The sequence below is a fragment of the Macrotis lagotis genome, chromosome 1 (assembly GCF_037893015.1).
Source record: "Macrotis lagotis isolate mMagLag1 chromosome 1, bilby.v1.9.chrom.fasta, whole genome shotgun sequence".
NCBI lineage: Eukaryota > Metazoa > Chordata > Mammalia > Peramelemorphia > Peramelidae > Macrotis > Macrotis lagotis.
Window position 1 is genome coordinate 320,709,891 of NC_133658.1, and position 17,240 is coordinate 320,727,130.

The window sequence follows — 17,240 nt, forward strand, 5'->3', positions numbered from 1 at the left end:
TAAGGTTGATGGAAAAGTCAACAAATGTGTTGTGGGACTATATTGTATATCAGGGGAAACAAATTAGGAATACAATGTGACATTTACAAAAATAGCTATTTCCCATATGTGGACTAAGAATAGGGAAAGTACCTATGAATTCACTGGTATGGAGAAACTTTCCTGGAGAGGAAACTATCTCTATCAATACAGGTCAGCACCTTCTCAGAAATTTATAGTCTTAGAGAGGAGCCTTAAGCACTGAGAGATTAAGTGATTTGGCCAGGGTTACTCAGAAATTCCTTGCTAGAGGAAAGATTTAAACAACCCAGGTCATACTAGCTTCAAGGCTCCTTCTCTATTCTCACATATAATAATACATATGTTAGATAAAATAATATATTTTAAATCAATTCTAAAATTTTAAAATCACCAATTTAAGGTATGGATTAAGTAATAGCAGCCTACCTGTTTATAGCCCTATAAACATTATAAAGCAAATTCCTTACAACAACCCTATAAGATAAGCAATGCAGGTGAGAAAAACATTGACAACTGGAGAGTAAAGAGGAAAGTAACCAGCATAGTGAAGGATCCCGGCAACAAGCAATTCTAGGATCTGCCTGTAGAAGAAAAGACTGAGATAATTAAGATTGTTCTTCAGAAATATTGGGAAAGGTCTTTATGTTGAACAAATGAATGAAGGTCCACCTATTAAGCACTTACTATGGACTAAACTCTGGGAAGACAGAGACAGTTCCTGTCATTAAGAAAGATCCATTAGACTTTAGATCCAGAGGGCAGAACTGAATTTGGGTGGAACTGCAGACACAAAGAAATTTCCTTACAATTTTGTTCTTTTGTTGTTGTTGTTCTTGGCAAAGATATTAGAGTGGCGTGCCATTTCCTTCTAGCTCATTATATAGTCAAGGAATTTAGGCAAACAGAGCAAAGTTACTTGCCCAGGGTCACTCAATAAGTGTCTGAGGTCTGATATGAACTTAGGAAGATGAGTCTTCCTGACTTCAGATCTGGTACTTTATCCATTGGACCACCTCACTGCCTTCCACTCCCATTGTGGAATTTGTGGCTTTTGTTGATGGTTCCGCCAACTCTAAACACTTTACATGAAGATTTGATGACTACTTGTCAAGGGTGATATTCTTATTTTGTTGTTTTTCTCTCAAATTCTATAATTTTATTAGTATCTCCATTTTAGAGAGAAGAAAATAAAATCAGAGGTGTAGAGATTTGCCCAGGGTCAACTAGATAGATAGATAGATAGATAGATAGATAGATAGATAAAGAGTCAGATATACTGATTCTGAATCCAAAGAGTTCATTCCATTATGTCATGTTGCCTCTACTACACTATATGGGTAACCAATTCCATTCAAATCAAGAAACATTTCTTTTTTTTAATTTTATTTATTTATTCTGAATTTTACAATTTTCTCCTAATCTCAATTCCCCCCCACCCCCCCCACAGAAGGCAGTCTGTTAGCCTTTACATTGTTTCCATAGTATACATTGATCTAAGTTGAATGTGATGAGAGAGAAATCATATCCTTAAAGGAAAAAAATAAAGTATAAGAGCTAGCAAAGTTACATAATAATAGGTTATTTTTTTTTAATTAAAGGTAATAGTCTTTGGTCTTCGTTCAAACTCCACAATTCTTTTTCTGGATACAGATATTCTCCATGGCAGAAACCCCAAAATTGTGCCTGATTGATGCACTGATAGAATGAGCAAGTCCACTAAGTCAACAAACATTTAACTACTATGTGCAAAGCAGTATGCTAGATACCAGAGATATTAAGACTAAAAAAGAAAATAGTCCCTGACCTCAAGGAGATTATGGTCAAAGAAGAGGTCTCTTTCAAATTTCAGTTGTACATAATAAGGTTTAGTAATATAATCTATAATCCTCCTTTTCTATTTTACTTTGTCTATGGAAATACTTATTTTCTTTTTTGGTGATTGTTAAATTCAGAATTTAAAATACAGTTAAAAAAGAAAATGTTACAATTTAAAGTTCTAAAAGGAAAAATTGTTAAGTGTAACAATGGGAAAATAAAATTAAGAAGACAAATTGATGAAATTGAAAATTAGGTTGCGTGGTTGAGCACCAGCCCTGGAGTCAGGAGTACCTGAGTTCAAATCCAGCCTCAGACACTTAATAATTACCTAGCTGTGTGGCCTTGGGCAAACCACTTAACCCCATTTGCCTTGCCACAAAACCTAAAAGAAAAAAATTTAAAGAAAAAAGTACCCAAAAGGTAACATAATGCAACAAATTAATTCTATGAATGTATTTATATTGAATGCTGAACATTTCTTGTAGCACCTAATCTACTAATTAAGATCTTTTCTTTCCAAAAAAAATATTCAAGCCATTTAATATTTCTTATCCTCAAATTAAATTTTACCTATAACATGTACTTTTTAATGCTATTCATCTCCAGAGAAAGAACCAGAGTCTGAATGCAAATCAAAGCATTTTTTTTTTACTTTCTCTATTTTTCTTGAGGGTTTCTGTTTTCTATGTTTTCTTTCACAACATAACTAATATGGAAATGTTTTTGCATAACTGAACATATATAACTTCTATCAAATCACTTGCCTTGTCAATGAGGGTAAAGAAGATGGAAAAGAAATGTTGGAAATCAACATTTTACTGATTCTTTGGTTTTTTTTTTATTTTTGCAAGGCAGTGGGGTTAAGTGACTTGCCCAAGGTCACACAGCTAGGTAATTATTAAGCATCTGGGACTGAACTTGAACTCAGGTCCTCCTGACTCCAGGATCAGTGCTCTATTCACTGTGCTGCCCAGAAATCAACATTTTAAAAAATGGACCTAAAAATTATTTTTACTCATAATTGGAAAAAATGAAATATTTTAAAAAGAAAACGATAACATATATCTTTAAGGTTGGCTATAACCAAATACTTAGAACAACAGACATATGAATTTAAAACTTTATATATAATGACATAAGTAAAAGAGTTAAACCAACCAAAATTTAAATGCATCCAGTAAAGGAAAATAATGAGGACAGCATATTCTACAGTCCCTTACCCAGAAAGGTGAACATTCAAGATTTAAAGATATTATTATGCATTATGAGTATTTTGCATAAATATATTGTACATTATGCAGGAAGCCCTTGAGTTGTCATCCAATTTACAAATGTTCATCCAAAACAAACAACAGAAAACCCACTCTACCTCTTCCACTTAAAGTTTTCCTTCCTTTCTTGCTTTTCATATCAAGGCTAACCTATGAACCTTCAGAAATACCAAATTGTAGTCAAAAAAATTCTCTTCATGGAGAAAACAGTTTAAAAAAATAGATCCTAATAAGGCTTGATTCCCAGAATGGAAAAAAAATTATTCATACAAAATCATTGTAATATATCTCATCTGTGTCTTATAACAACAATATATTTTTGTAAAACAAACAGCATGGAGTGTGGCAGTGAGATAGGGAGACAGACCTTGAAGTCAAGGAGATCTAGTTTCAAATCTTGTCTCTAACTCATCCTAGGTTCTGACTGACCATGGACATGTCACTCACCCTCGAAGCCTCAATTTAGCCGAGTTACAGATTTGTTGGACAATTTGCACAAGAAAAAAATACTTCTATTGATGATATCATAATCCAGGTGCCACTCTATAGCCCTCCAAATAATCTTTCCTTGTTTATCCATAAAACGAATTCATTGACATTTTATAATCTCCAAAACCTTTTAGAAACATAAAATACTACTAAATATATTTGAATTATTTCCACACTTTTACTTTATAAAGTCCATTGAAGTTCACTGAGGTAGCCTTTGATTTTGACTCAAATAGATTTTTCAAAATGACTTAAAGACCAATGTGTGTCTATGTGACCTTACAACAATTGAGATAGTATATCACCTAGATCAGGAACTCTTTACAGTTTGTTTTTGGTCACTGACCCCTTTGGCAGAAAAGATCCCTTTTCAGAATGATTTTAAGTATAAAATATAATATCTAGGATTACAAGGGAAGTCAAATAAATTAAAATGCAACCATGAAAATATTATTTAATTCATGTATTCCAAAATATGACCTTGGTTTGAGACACTTAATTAAAGTTATATATATTCAAACAGACCAAAAAATATATATACATTTCCAGAAAAAAATATACATAATCTACACTCTGCACTAAAAAACTTTTAAAATGCTCATTTGCCTTAGGGAAGATCTCTCAGATTTTGCTCAAGCCATTTTGACAAGTATTTTGCACAAACTTTCTTTATGTTAAATTTGGTGACCCTGGTGTTTCTCCTTTACCCTCTCCCCCTTCCTTCTCTCCTCAACTGAGGTGCTCACAGGAGTTGGTGAAGAAATCATTAGCTTGTGGCATGTTAAACTTTTGGGGTTAGTATGCAAAGTGTTAGAGCCTAGACTGTATCTGCAAATTGGGTAATTATCAGCTCCTTCTAGGGGAGGGTCCTGTTGATTTCTTTATTTTTCTTTTTTTATGTTTTTACTAAAATTTCTCTTTTTTATATATTACCATAGTAATCCCAAGTAAGCTTCTTACAATCCATCCCAAAAAAGCCATCCCCAATGACAATATTTTTTAGAAAAGAAAAAAAAATCAGCACAATTCATTGATTTATTGAAAAAGTCTGAAATATATGTAATATGTAACACAAGTGGAGCTCTCACAATGATGGGGGGGGTGTATTCCTTATTAATTTCATGACCTTCCTTTTATATCCTCAGTTTCTCTAATTTTTTTAGCAGGCAAGTTGAGCTATGTTAAAATCTCTTCTGCCACAGTTAAAAGCAGAATCCTCAAGGACAACTATTCTACAATAATCCCATCCATTCTTGTCTTCTCCAGTAGATTGTCCCCACTATAATTTCCACTCTCTCGTCTTCCATTTCTATCTCTTGTCTCCCCTATAGCTTATAAATACCGGTTGTCTTTTTTTTTAACTTTTTTATCTTTTTTATTTTTTAGTTACATTTTTAATTCTGAGTTGTCTCCCCTCCCTCTCTCTCATCCCTGCATTAGAAAAGGATAACATTTGAAATGATAGATAGATAGATAGATAGATAGATAGATAGATAGATAGATAGATAGATGATAGATAGAGATGAGAAAGTCATGTATTTCACAAACTTAAAATTTTTTACTTTAGGGGCAGCTAGGTGACACAGTGGATAGAACACCAGCCCTGGAGTCAGGAGGACCTGAGTTGGCCTCAGACACTTAATAATTACCTAGCTGTGTGGCCTCGGGCAAGCCACTTAACCCCGTTTGCCTTGCAAAAAACAAAAAAAAAAATTTCAGTTTATCCTGTCATCTCTAGCTATTCTATACCTCTCCTCTTGTTAAGAAAGCCATCCATAGTCTGTGCCTCTAGTTCTTTTCCTCTCTCTCTCATGAACCCTTGGCATTCTAGTTTCCAACTTTATTCAACAGAAATTGGTCCCTTCAAAATTGCATATTATCACAATTGCCATGGATTCAAGGGCTTTTTTTCCTCAGTTCTTAACCTTTTTGATATCTTTGTATCATTTGATGCTGTTAATAACCTTCCCTTCTTGGAATACTCTTCCCTCCCTAGATTTTGTTCTCTCCTGTTTCTTCTATCACCTACCTAATAGCCCCTCAGTCTCTTTTTTTCTGGTTCTTCATCCATGATATTCTCACGAACCACTGGTGTCCCAGGCCCTCTTCTGTTTTCTCTCTACAGTACACTGTTTTCATTTTGGTGATCTTATCAACTCTTCATCATTTAGTTATGGTCTCTATGCAGATAACTCCCAGTTCTATACACCTGCTTCCAATCTCTTATTTGAGCTCTAGTACTACATTACCAACTGCCTTTGGGTTATTTCAAAATAAATGTGACATCTGGATCTCTGACTCAATATGCCCAAAACAAAACAACACCTATCCCCTCAAACTGTCCCTTCTACCCTTTCTATTACTATCAAAGGCATGACCATGCTCCAAGTCACACAGTCATATAATCTTAGTGTCATTTTGGACTTCTTGCTTTTACCTCATTTGATAATAACTTTCTCCATTAGATTGTGAATGCCTTCTAAGAAGAGTCTGTTTTTGCTTTTCTATCACCAGTGTTTAGCACCATGTATGTATAGCACATAAATATTAAATAAAGGTTTGTTGGCTTTATTTAACTTCTTTCTACTCTCAAAGCTACCACTTTAAATTCTTGTCTAGGTTATTGTAATAGGCTTGTAATTGGTTTTCTGACTTCAAGTCTTTCCCTAATCCAACCTTCATTCAGATGCCAAAGTGGCACATGAATTTTTCTGAAGCTTGGTCACCCCCTTACTCAATAAACTCCAGTGGCTCCCTATTATAGGATCAAAGATAGAACTTGATTTATCATTTAAAGTATTTTAGCATCTGGTCCCTTCCAACTGTTGAATGGGATCATACTGACTCCATCTTGTGATTCAATTCTGGATCTAATTCAGTTCCTTTTCTATTCAATTATGGGTCTAGTCCAATTTCTGTCTTGTGAGAAAAAACTTTATTTGGTTATAGGAATTGTGACAAAACTTTATGACATTGTTTGGACCAATTCCTGACTGGAAAACTAAACCACCTCTACCTTCCCTAAAGGCTATTTATGGGCCAAAGACTTAAGGTGCATCTCAACTGCTCATTGCTGATAAATCCATATTGATCAAAAATAGGGACATGATCCTAGAGAGATGGGCTGAACACTTCCATAGTGTTCTTAACAGACCCTCACCAATCAGTGCAGAAGCCATTGACCATTTACCTAAGATGAAGTCAATTAGTCCCAACTGATTGCTCAGCTCCAGTTGAAGAACAGGTTTTGAATGCCATTAGGCTCCTTTCAAGTGACAAAATACCTGCTACTGATTAAATTCCTGCCCAGATGTATAAGGTGGGGTTCCATTATTCATCAGTAAAGGGAATAGATTGTCCTGTGACAATCACAGGGGTATTTCTCTTTTAATCATTTCTGGGTAAGATTCTCACCAGAGTCCTTCTCAATAGACTGATCCTTCACCTGGAAGATGGTCACCTCCCTGAGAGCCAGTGTGGCTTCAGAAAGGGTCAAAGAACAGTCAATGTGGTATTTGTTGTCTGATAACTCCAGGAAAAATGTCAGGAACAGAACAGACATCTGTATACATTTGTAGATCTGACCAAGGTCTTTGATACCATCAGTTGTGAAAGTTTATGAAAATTATGTCAAAATTTGGTTGCCCAAAGAAGTTCATCAGTATTATACATCAATTTCATGACAGCATGCTTGACCAGGTTCTAGATAATGGACAATGTTCTCAAGATTTCCCATTTGCCAATGGCATGAAATAAAGATGTGTTCTTGTTCCCATGCTTTTTAGTATGCTGTTTTCAGTCATATTATAAAACATGAGGATGAACATGGTCGCAAGGTCAGCTACCACACCAATGGCAAATTCTTCAACTTGAAAAGGCTACAAGCCAAGATGAAAGTGGAGGGAGTATTGGTGCATGATCTTCCTTTGATTGTTCATTCAATGCACTCTCTGAAGAGTATGGATCGATTCTCTGCTGCTTGTGCTAATTTTGGTCTAACAATTATCACCAAAAAAAACACAGATGTTCCATTAGCCAACACCACACCATTCATATGTGAAACCATTGATTACAGCAAAAGAAGTTTTGAGTACTTTGGACAAGTTCATTTAGCTTGACGGTGTCCTTTCCAGGGAGGTACACACTGACACATGCATTGCCATAGCTGGCTCAATATTTAGGAGGTTCCAAAAGTAATTGTGGAAGAGAAGAGGTATGAGATTGTAAGATATTCAGACCCGTTGTGCTGATCTCATTGCTAGATGCTTGTGAAACTTGGACAATTTACCAGCACCATTACAGGAAACTGAATTGTTTACATTTAAATTGCCTTAGGAAGATTCTGAAGATCACTTGGCAGGAGAAGATATCAGACACTGAAGTCCTTTCTTAAATTAAACTGCTTAGCATTCCAACATTACTACAGAGAGTGCAACTATGATGGGTTGGGCACATTTTTAGAATGCCAGAACTACACTTATCAAAAAGACTATTCTATGGAGAATTCACATAAGGTAAGTGATCACAGGGGGGTCAGAAGAAGGTCTCTCTTAAGAACTTTAGAACTGATTGTACAGCATGGGAGAGGCTAGCACAAGACCACCTAGGGTGACATTCCCTCATTAGAGAATGCAATTTTCTATAAGCAAGACAGAATTGAAGCATCTCACAGGAAAAGTGACATATGTAGGTATAGAGTAAGCACCTCAGGTGTTCACATGGACTACTGGTGCCTGACCTATGGTAGAACATTCCAAGCTCATGTTCTGATCATCCACAGTCGGACACACTGTGACTTGTCTCAAACATAGTGATGTCATTTTGGTCTTTTTTGATAACAAAAGGACAAGAACCATCCAACCACCTGTTGCTTGGATACCCTTAACTAAAAACCTAGTTATGTTCACAGATCTGAAGAATATTACAAGGAGTTTTCTCACAATTATACATCTTAAGCAACCCACATGTTTTATTTTTTTTTTTAGGTTTTTGCAAGGCAAATGGGGTTAAGTGGATTGCCCAAGGCCACACAGCTAGGTAATTATTAAGTGTCTGAGGCCAGATTTGAACTTAGGTACTCCTGACTCCAGGGCCGGTACTTTATCCACTGCGCCACCTAACCACCCCATCCTACATGTTTTATCTGAAAACTGCCTCTCTATAGGTCAGTCAGTTACTGTTTCTTGAAAACAGTCCCTTGAAAAGTGGGACACATCCTTTTCTGATTTCAATGAAGGGTAGCTGTTTGTTTTCCCCCACCCATCTCAGAAAACCAGTAATCTTTCCTCCAATTAGAAATCACATTACCCAATCTTTTATTCCAGTTTATTTACTATTGATTTCTTTTAATGCATAAAAATATTTTGCCCCATATTTATGGTTCAGTGCTAAGATAGTCCTTATTTGTTATGAAATTAGTATGCATTGCTTAATAAATCAATATGTGTGGAAGCTCAAACATGAGTTTGACATCAATGGGATAAGTGACTATAGAAGGGTAGACAATGAACCAAATTAAGTTTAGTGTTTTAATTTTTCTCTTTTTTTTAGGTGGCATCACAAATATCAGATCAGAATTGTTTTGGGTTATTAGTAAATATTTAACAAAAGAAATAAAAATACAACAAAGCATAGATAATGTTACATTTTTAAACTAAGTTAATATGCACCTCCCCTCCCTCAATCTACTTTTTTGAGTTTGACATCAGTGGGATAAGTGACTATGGATGCCACCTGGTGGTAAACCTTTAGGAAAACCAGTCCTATCCAGAACAATAAGACAGAACTGAGTGATATTTAATTAGGCATTCTTTTAAACTTGCTAGTTCAGCTGATTATTTTAAGTACAATTTGCTTTCTATAAAAACAGTGAAGAGGGGAAAGGTATGGATTTTAAACAATCGAAATTAAAATTATTTAATTATTATTTGAATTATTTTATTTATTAAAATGATTTATTAAATAAAGAATTAAAATATCTAAAATAAGATTAAAAAGTTTTAAAACAAAATTATTTTAAAATCTAAAATTAAAAAATAACTAAATAATCTAAACATAAATCATAAGATACCATGTGATAAGCAGAAGATCAATGGAGAAAATAGCTTTCCTTCTCCTGACATGTCAATTATCTCAAGTTCTAGATTTCTCACATAGATGAGACACTTGGATAAAGAAAATATTTCAACAAATCACGATGGGTACATAATGAACCAAATTAAGTTTAGTGATTTTATTTTTCTCTTCATGTATTAATATGAATTTTCAGGTGGCATTTACAAATATCAGATCCAGAATTGTTTTGGATTATTAGAAGTTTAGGCACTCTAAGTTATTCCTGATGACCCCAAGTGCACCCTAAAAAAATCATGTAATCCATAATGCACCAGAAGTATAAAACTATGATAATATTTTAGAACTACATAACATAGATCCATTGGAAATTAGTATAAAAGTTGGGAATGTCAGAAGTATTGTAGTGGGACCAGGACTCTCATGTCCCTCCTTTCTTCCACCTGCTAGGCCATAGGAGCAAAAACTCTTAGCTTCAAGACCCTAATGGAAGTTCCCATGAGTTGGGTAAAGTCTCCAGCAAAGTTTGTATATCAGGAGAAGTATAAAGGAAGTAGTAATAGGATTCAGTCAGGATTCAGAAAATGAAAGCTCTGAGACTTGGGATAAGGAGATGTAAGGGTGGAGTCTTCTACCATAGTAAACTATCAGGGATCACTTCTCAAGTCCTGACTTGTTACTGGTTAGTTACATCCTTTATTTTTTTTGTCCCCAAACTTTATGGTTACATCCACCTTCTGGGTCAAAGATACCTAACTATTACCATCTGTTGCTTCTGAGGTTTCCCCTGAGCCTGGTTTTTTCTGCATCACTAAAGAACAGAATTGAGCCTTTGACCTTACCCTTTCAAAATTTTTTAAGGATGTACTCTTTATCACTGTAACCTGAATCCCAGAACTCATTCTAAATCCCTAAGGCAGGGTTATAAATAATTAGCCATCTCCTGCTCCCATCTGGCAAAAGAGTAGGGATTACTCTCCTTTCACTCTCCTTCAGTTCTAAGTTACCTCAGATCACCCATCGTCTGTATTCCTATTCACATATTGCTAAGAAATTCTGAAAAAAGTTTATGTGTCAACTAGGTTCATTCCAAATTCAAGTTACCTAATCTCAAGTGTGCACTGACTGGCATAAAATTATCCTTTTATTTTTTCTTGTTCAGGTATTAATCATACCCTCCACATTCAAACTTCCTCTCTGCTTAGACCTCCTACATCAACTCTTCTCACCCTCCTGGGAGAAAGACATTACTTCCTCCTTTATAGACAAGAGAGGTCAACCTTCCCAAGTCCTCTCCTCATCATTCAACATCTTAAAACTTCTCTTCATTTCCCATACTTGCTTTCTTTGCTCCAATCTAATCTCAAAAGTTCAGTCTTTCTTTTCTTTGCCAAGCCTAACTTCCCCACCTGTGATTTCCCCTCAGTTAATTCCCCCTCAATTAATACCTATCATTTTAAATTATTCTTTGTTTCCTGGTTTATTTGTTCTATCTCCCAACTCCAGGAATGATTGCTGACCATCATTCATGCAGGGAATTCTCTCCTTTCTCTAATCAGCCTCCTGGCTTTCTTCAAGTGGCAATTAAAATTCCACCTTCTCCAAGAAACCTTTCCTGAACCTTCATTAAAGGGGATGTTTTTCCTCTGTATACTTATCTGTACATAGTTCTTAGCATGTTGTCTCCTCCATTTGAACATGAGCTACTTCAGAGTAGACTGTGTTTTACCTTTGTTTGTATCCAATGTACTTAGCACAATGCCTAATAAATGCATATTGACTATCCTAAGTTAAACTTCATTTATCTCCACTCACACTTCCACCCCCACCTTTCCCAATGTAGACTCTTTTCACCTCATGCCTAGGCAGTCTTTTGGATGATCTCTTCCTCTCAAGTCTTTTCCCATTCCAATCCATCATCTATTTAGTAGGCAAAGTGGTTTTCCTAAAGTACAGTTCCAAATATGTCATCCTTCCCCCTTTTCCTCCACAGGCTCCTGATTACCTCCCAGATGAAATAAAAATTTCTGTTTGTCCTTTAAATCCCTTCACAACTTGGCCCCTTCCTATTTTTCCAGTCTTCTAGCATTTTATTTCTTCATGTTCTACAATTATGCTGTTCCTCAAACACAGAACTCCACCTCCACATTTTACCTTTCCACCAGCTAGCTCTCCCTCATAATGAAATACTCTCCTAGCTCAGTCCTTTTCCTGGCTTACTTGAAAACTTGGCTTAAATCCCACCTTCTGTAGGATTGTCCCAGTCTCCCTTCCCCCTTCTCTCATGTATGTGTGTAATGATTTCCATGTTGCCTCCCCCATTAGAAGAATGTAAGCATCTTATGAGCAAAGACCATATGTTTGCCTTTATCTCCTCAATACTTAACACATTACCTAGCAAAGAGTCAGCACTTAATAAAAGTCCCTTGTCTAACTACTAGATCTGGTAATTATCTCAAGCTACTGGTTTATATTTCTTCTCTCTTTCAGGTCTAATTCTTAAAAATGAGCTTTTGGAAACTTAGTATATTGTTTAGCAACTTAACATTAATTATTGCTATTTCCCTACTTCTCATTTTCCATTCTCGTGAAATATTTCCTGTTCTACCATTCAATTGAAATCGCTCTCTCCATTAACTGCAAAGTCTTCATTCTTGACCTCTCTTGAAGGTTTCAACATTGACAAAGCATCTGAACTCTCCTGAAAATAACTCCCTTTTCTCAACTTTTGTGACACTGGGCTTTACTGGCAGTCTAACCACTCCTTAGTCTCATTTGCCAGGTCATCTGTCCTGCACATCCCATATCTGGGTCTTTCTAGAGATTATTCTTTTTCTACACTAGATTCCTTGAGGAATATCCTCAACTCCCATGGGTTTAATTATTATCCCTAGGAAGTTGAATTTTATCTTTATATATTCAACTATGACCCCCTCTCCTGCACTTGTTCTTTTACCTGGAAATTCATTCCATTGGCATTTTTTTTTAGGTTTTTTTGCAAGGCAAACGGGGTTAAGTGTCTTGCCCAAGGCCACGCAGCTAGGAAATTATTGTCTGAGACCGGATTTGAACCCAGGTACTCCTGACTCCAGGGCCGGTGCTTTATCTACTACACCACCTAGCTGCCCCTCCATTGGCATTTTAAACCCAAATTTCCTTCCTGATGCTCCCATCCTCCAAACTTTTCCATTTTTATAAAGGATACTACAATCCTTTCAGTTTCTCAGGTTCAGCAACTGCAGTAATCTTTAACTCTTTTTCCTTATCCCCCATTCCCATTCCAGGCAGTTGTGAAGTCTTATAGAGTCCATTATTATCGCTTTGCATTTGTCCCCTCTCCATGCACACAGCTCTACCTTAGTTCAGTCCCTTTTCACTAACTTTCTGCTATTACAATAACTTCCTAACCAGTCTCCCTTGACTCCACTTTTTCCCTCTCAAATACATTCTCCACATTGCTGCCAAATTGATCATCCTAAAATAAAGATGTAACCTTGTCATCCTCTGCACTCAAATATACTCAATAGTTCTCAATTCCCTCAGTGACAAAAAATACAAAATTCTCAGTCTAGTATTTAAAGTCCTCCACAGTCCTATCTTCCTTACCAGTTTTTCATTCACTTTCCCTTTTAGTCAACCTGGCCTGCTAGGCTCCATACACTACATTGTATTTTTTTCAAGCACTCCATTCTGACCTCTATATCACAGCTTTCTTCAAAATAAGGATCAATATGGAGGCCTTCATCTCTCTTATTTTGAAATTTCTTTATATTAACTTAAGTACCTTGAAGGTAGGAATAGTTGTTTATCTTTGTGCTTTATAGGTGCTAAAAAATATTTACTAAAATGACAGACCAAACTTTGGTTTTGTTGTGGGAGGGAAGTCCTTAGGCTGACCAAATCACAAAGCATTTATTCCATAAAGGTATTTTTTAATTTACTTCATGTATGTTTTCAGTCCTGCAAACCCCAAGCTGAACTATAAATTCTATAAGGAGTAGAACTGGGTGTTCTATTTCTTTTTTTTTTTTTAGGTTTTTGCAAGGCAATGGGGTTAAGTGGCTTGCTCAAGGCCACACAGCTAGGTAATTGTTAAATGTCTGAGGCTGGATTTGAACTCAGGTACTCCTGACTCCAGGACTGGCACTCTATCCACTGTGCCACCTAGCTGCCCCAATTCTATTTCTTTTGTCTAATTATTAATTTCATTTTATTCTACAGCTAATACATTGCTTACAAAATAGGTGCTCAAAATGTTGTGTTATCTGTGACTTTTACAGTTGATAGCAAGGTGCATACAAAAATGACAAGTAGTGCACAATTCTATTAAAAAAAAATTAGAAGACTTTTGCCTAGGTAGAACCTACCTGGAGTAACACATTTTAGAAAGAATTCATAAATTGGAGAATGTCAATTTAATCAGTTGGAGTTATTTAGGTAAGGTAACCAAGGCATGACATAATTGTATCCAATATTTGAGAGGTTGCCATGTAAAGATTTAGACTTATTTTCCTTGGCTTTTTAGGGTAAAATTAGGTAGAATTTACAGGTGGAAAGCCTCCAATTCAAAAGCAGGGGCAGCTAGGTGGCATAGTGTATGGAACACTGGCCCTGGAGTCAAGAGGACCAGAGTTCAAATTCATCCTCAGACACTTAATTACCTAGCTGCATAACCTTGGGCAAGCCACTTAACCCCATTGCCTTGCAATAAAAAAAAAGTAATAATGAGAGCTAACCAAAAATAGAATGGGCTGCCTCCAGAAGTCCCATTAATGGAGTCCTTAAAAAAAGAAAGTAGATGAACCTTTGACAAACATGTTAAACGTGTTCTTTATTTACTTATTTAACATAAAATTACTTCTCCCATACAGATTCACAACTAGATAACCTCTGAGTTTCCATCCAAATATAGGATTCCCAATTGCAATCAAACAAATATCTCAACAGCTTAGCTTAAAAACTGGATTATTTCAACAAACTACATTTACTGGTTCCTCTGAAAAGGTAGTTGAAAATTAGTATTGGGGGGGCAGCTAGGTGGTGCAGTGGATAAGGCACCTGCCCTAGAGTCAGGAGGACCTGAATTCAAACGTGACCCCAGACACTTAGTAATTACTTAGCTGTATGATCATGGGCAATTCACTTAACCCCGCTGCCTTGGAAAAAGTTTTTTAAAAATATTAGTATTGGTGGAAAAGGTGGCACAATTATTTAGCTAAATTTAGTCAATCACAAGTGTACCTCTCCTAGCACTATATTTCTCAAATACTATGTAAATCTATCCTTTATAATTTTCAAAAATGACAGAATTTAGACAGACAAGACCTTGGATGGCAATCATATTCTAAGTTCTTTATTTTCACAGGTGAAGAAACCGAGGTCCAAAGAATTTAAGTGACTTGCCCAGGGAAACATACATAGTAAGTGGCAGAAGACTCAAATCCAAATCATTTGACTTCAAATCCAAGACTGACCATTCCTTACACTACAAAAACTATAGTGACATCTTTTGTACAGTTCTCATACAGGAAATCTTTTATAGTAGTCATTTAATATTCAATTTTAAAATGAGTTAGGCATTTGCAATTTAGTCATTCTAATGTGAATAATACAAGAAGCCATCTATTTTTCATTGATAAGTTAAATTTTTCATGTACTGTATTAGGTATTATTAAAGTATGACATAGCTATATAAAAGTCTTAAGCAAAAAGTCTTGTCCTAGGAGCAAATCAAAATATTCACTTCTCTTTTCCACTGAAACAACTTAGCTGAAATAAATTGTGATACTTTCATTGAAAAACTTTATAATCAATTTCAAAAATACAAATGCTAAGAGAACATTTTTATGATGAGATGAATTCATCCCCTCATCATCCAATTAGATCTTATAGATTTTATTTTATTTTTTGAAGAACCAGAGCAGAATTTATGATGTTCCACGCAAACTTTAAAAAATCAGGAGGTAGAAATCAGATTTTGGACAAGGCAACAGTAAAAATGGTTTTTAAAAATGCTGATGAATCCCTGAGATTCTTTTGGTGGGTCTTTAGTGGGCCTTCATCAGTATTTTCATAAAAATACTAAGATGCCTTAATTTCTAATTCAGTAAAGATTTATAGATATAAGCTACAGAAACAAAGTTTTAGGGGGTCCTCAATAATTTTTTAAGAGTATGACAGGAGGGGCAGCTAGGTGGAACAGTGGATAGAGCACTAGCCCTGGAGTCAGGAGGACCTGAGTTCAAATCTGACCTCAGACACTTAATGATTACTTAGCTGTGTGGCCTTGGGCAAGTCACTTAACCCCACTGCCTTGTAAAAAAAAAAACCTAAAAAAAAAGAGTATGAAAGGAGTTCAGAGACAAAGTTAAAAGAACTGAAGTTTAAAATGTTTTAAAAAGTGATGTCTAGGGAGGTTGGAGGTCAGCGGGGCAGGAGGGGGACTCGCAGGTCAGGTGTTGGACCCCAGCAGCCGGGGAGGGGTCCCAGGGGTGGAAATTCCAGGTCGCAAGCAGCAGGGAGTTGCCTGCGATGAGTTCCCTGCAATGAGTTCCCTTTGCTGACAACCAAGCGTGTGTTCTGGAAGGGTGTATTGGAGGAACTGTTGTGGTTTATTAAGGGGTCCACAAATGCTAAGGAGCTATCTTCCAAAGGAGTGAAAATCTGGGATGCCAATGGATCTCGAGACTTTTTGGACAAGCAGGGGTTCACTACCAGGGAGGAAGGAGATTTGGGACCAATGTATGGCTTCCAGTGGAGACATTTTGGGGCAGAATACAAAGAGATGAATACAGATTATTCTGGACAAGGAGTGGATCAACTTCAAAAAGTCATTGACACAATCAAAACCAACCCTGATGACCGAAGGATCATTACGTGTGTTTGGAATCCTAAAGATCTTCCTCTGATGGCATTGCCTCCATGCCATGCTCTCTGCCAGTTCTATGTCTTGAATGGTGAGCTTTCTTGTCAGCTCTACCAGCGGTCTGGAGATATGGGCCTTGGGGTGCCATTCAACATTGCCAGTTATTCCTTGCTCACTTACATGATTGCTCATGTCACAGGCCTGAAGCCAGGTGATTTTATACACACTCTGGGAGATGCTCATATATACTTGAATCATATTGAATCATTGAAAATTCAGCTTCAGCGAGAACCAAGACCTTTTCCTAAGCTCAGAATTCTTCAGAAAGTTGAAAACATTGATGATTTCAAGACTGAGGACTTTCTGATTGAAGACTACAATCCTCACCCAGCTATTAAATGGAGATGGCCATCTAAAGCTGCCTATTACCCAGATGAAAATGTGTTACATTTTTTTTCAGGATACTCTGCAGACTGTTGCAAAGCATCATTGTTTTGACAAACAGGATGTAGTTTATATCATGAAATAAGGTTAGGAATGAAGAAAATTTAATTCACTCTAAGATAAATGTCACTATTCCAAATGTATGGAATGGTTATAAGCAAAGCTACAATTTATGTCTTCTATAATTATTAAAATAAAGCAGTTCTTGTATTCCTGAAAAAAAAAGTGATGTCTAAATAGCAAAAATATTATTCAGTAGA

General features: G+C 36.1%; 1 pseudogene; it reads left to right on the forward strand.

The window, feature by feature from the left end:
- The window catches only part of LOC141495682 (thymidylate synthase pseudogene), a 35,807-nt pseudogene extending 18,773 nt beyond the window's left edge, over positions 1-17,034 (forward strand).
- The last annotated feature ends 206 nt before the right edge of the window (positions 17,035-17,240 follow it).